Genomic DNA, 3,548 nt, shown 5'->3' with positions numbered 1-3,548 from the left:
ATTTACAATTATTGTCAATTAGGCTAGAGTGCGGCGCAAAAGTCCGTGGATAAAAAGGTCCACCAATTATATATTGAAACCAGTAAAGTTAAGAAAAATAACAGTATATGCAAGTTGAGGGAAAAAGTTATATAATCAGTCATCACCTTTATCCTTATGACGTTGCTATCGCAAGATGAACGGCAATGTTTGGAAATCCATAACAAAAGTATCTTCTTTCATTATTAGTTTTATTGTGAGCACTCTTTCTTAGTTTACGAGACTTCAACATAATTTTTAGGTAAACGTGATTGTTTTATAATGTTTTATTTTTAGTTAGGTTCAATAGTTATTTATATAGCCTCTATAAAAGTTCATACTTGCATGGGGTAATGTAAACCAACTGAACCTTTCCCGTAAGGTTCACACGCGATTGAAGTAAAACTTATTTGCTACTGTACAAGATGGCATTTAAGTAAAAATAAGTACATTATATAACCATTTTGAATAATGTTTATTAGTAATATGGTAACACTCGTGATGCACACATTTATTAGTGGCAACCATTATACACATTTATACAACGATAAATTATAAATTAAATATCTGTAATATCATTAAAATAGGTATAATATTTAAAAACAAAAATGTAATTAAAGTCATACTTCAAATATGACATGATTGGTTCGTCATTGTAAATAGCATTTAGAAATATACCTTCATCAGAGAAATGAAATAATTGCTGATTAATAAATTCTATAATACACTATACACACAGTGGATTATGTTAAACAACGCCTAATGAAATATTGTTTCCGCAATTTCACTCATCATGTAATTGTGTTTGAAGAACTTCATGTAATTAAAATTAGTATACATTCATTAACTGCTTGTATTTCTTCACTTCTTTGCTGGCGATATAAACTCATTCTTTGAACAGTTGTAATATCTGTTTTGCCTAAAAAATATTTTCTATTTTAGTAACTTCAAAGATTCAGAAACGATCAAAGATTTATTATAAAAACTACGAATAACATAGAAATAATTTCTAATAAATAAACTTACGTTTATACACGGCCCAAATGTTTAATTTGCTTTATTATTTTCAAGAAACAGGGTAAACAGAAACACACTAATATTCTTCTGTTTCAAGCATCTTTCATTAAATCAAGCTTTGTACTACGATGTAACTTTAAAATGTTTGTTTATCTATGGCATAGATCGGCATAGATTCTATGCCTATGATTCTATGACTACGGATGTACACCCTAGTCGCGCCTAAAGAAGTTTTACTTCGAAAGCAATTTCGCAAGAAACAAATTAAATACATAGTTATGTCAACTCTGCTGGTGAATATTTCTGACAAAATAACAAGAACGATTATTCTGTAAAAAATGTACCCATGAAATTTATATTTTGCATTGGCTGAAAATTTTAGCTATTATTTCGTAAAATTTCTTTAATTTCTTCAAAATTAATAATAAACCATTGGATCTGTATGCTACCTATGGGGTAAAAATGCACAGGTGATTAATTTTAGAAAAATAGTAAAAAAAAACATAGGTGGACAGATGTTTGTTTGACTCTTGTTAGGTTTTGCGATGTAGTTCGCTTGATTCAAAGTCAAATTGGACTTTAGTGCCCTAAAAACCTTTATTCAAAATCCGTTATCTTTTTATGCATTGGCATATTTTTCTGGCAGATAAGTTTGAAAAAAAAATTGTTCATACAAAACTCGTACTTGTTTCAATGTTTGAAAATAAATATTTATTTTAATAATAAACAAATGCACAACATTTATTATATTTAAGTGAAACGTTAGGTAGCACAAAACAGAAAAGTTAAAAAAAATGTTTGAACTTTCAATATTTATATTATGGTTTTAAACTATTAAAAAACTCAAATAGTTAATTGAATTATCTTGGTAACTTTGTATATATTTTAACGTTGTATATTGCTGTATACGTTCTTTGGTATAAAAATAATTTTATTTGAAATATAGTATTTGTTGTTTTTATGTTAATTTTTTAAAGCTCTAGAGAAATGGTCGAGAATAAATTAAAGTTGTTCTTCCGCTTATTTCTACATTCACGCTATTTATATCTCAAGTTTTATTTTTCTTGGGAAAATGATATTTCAGAACCGTATTGAGAAGAAGATTTAAACAAGTCTAGATTAAATTACATCGTTATATCGATATAATTTAGCAACCTGGTAATAATTTATACATGAGTACACACACCTCATTTTTCACATGTAATTTAACTCTACGTTTTTCACATTATCATTTTAAGGTTTACCAAATCTTTAGCATTATTATCTTTTTTTTATACTTCATTACAATACTAAATTATGGAAAAATTATAAAATAATAAAATGATCAATAAAGAGTAAAATAATCGATAGTAAAATAATATATGTTTGGTCTCCGGGAGTTTCATTTCAACTCATCAAACAGAATTACTCGACTCTGTAATTATCTCATGGGATTATTATAAAACTAAACGAAAAAAGGCATGTCTGATTTTCTATTTATTTTATATGAATAACAATAATATCTTTTGTAATTCCTATTTTGAATAAAAATTCGTCTTCCAACAATGATTTTGATTAGTGCATCTATATTAATAAGCTTCAATGAATCAAAAAATATCGCTAATAATGAATTTATTAGAGCGTCGTATTTAAAATAAAATAGCGCATTAGTGATCATCTGTCATTTATTGAACACACATAGTTATTATTTAAAAATATTATTTTGGTTTTAAATTTTAAATAATAAAAACTAATTAAGCACAGCAAGGAATAAATTCTTTGTACCTTAAAACAAACTACTAAAATGTCCATAACCAATTGAGATATAATAAAATACAATTTTTGATATTACAAATATGTTGCAATTTTTTAGGATTATGAAATGAAATGTGGATGAGGTATGTGTGTGTAGACACTAGAGTTAGCCGACTATTCGGTTATCAAAAACCAAATTTATAAACCGGTTTTTTGACGAAAATTATGGAATTCGAAAAGCGGTTTGCTAGTAGAAAAAGTCGGTTTTCACTGTATAAATGGAGTATCATCTGAATGTGCAGTTTTTATTGCTCATGTACCAGAGTGACCTGTCTTCATTTTAAGTAGTTTTGATTGGATCCGTTGTACATATACCACATTATATTTGTAAGAGTAGTCCCAGTGCTCTATTTTGGATGATCAAATGAGAATTTTTATTGTTTCATAAACCAAGATTTTGTTCTCGAGTGCTAATTTTAAAACTAAGTTTTAATGACAAACTTTATGTGTTAACCAAACGTGATTCGTATAATTGAACTAAGTTAAAATTGTATAATAAATGATAAAAATCTATTGAATATGGAAATCTATAACATTTAAGGGGGTATTCTTATGTAGAAGCTATGAATTTATATTTTTTTAGTCATTGTAAAAAGGAGGCAATCAATTTTTTACATATTTTTCTATAATTAATTTATCAATGTTACAAAAGCATACAAAAAGTAAAAATAAAAAAAAATAATTTAGAATATTAGCTGCTGTAGATGTGGGTGAGGAAC

This window comes from Ctenocephalides felis, unplaced genomic scaffold, assembly GCF_003426905.1.
Source record: "Ctenocephalides felis isolate EL2017-DRISC unplaced genomic scaffold, ASM342690v1 CF-g0.4_SCAFFOLD_01604, whole genome shotgun sequence".
Taxonomy (NCBI): Eukaryota; Metazoa; Arthropoda; class Insecta; order Siphonaptera; family Pulicidae; genus Ctenocephalides; species Ctenocephalides felis.
This window is presented reverse-complemented; position numbering follows the sequence as displayed.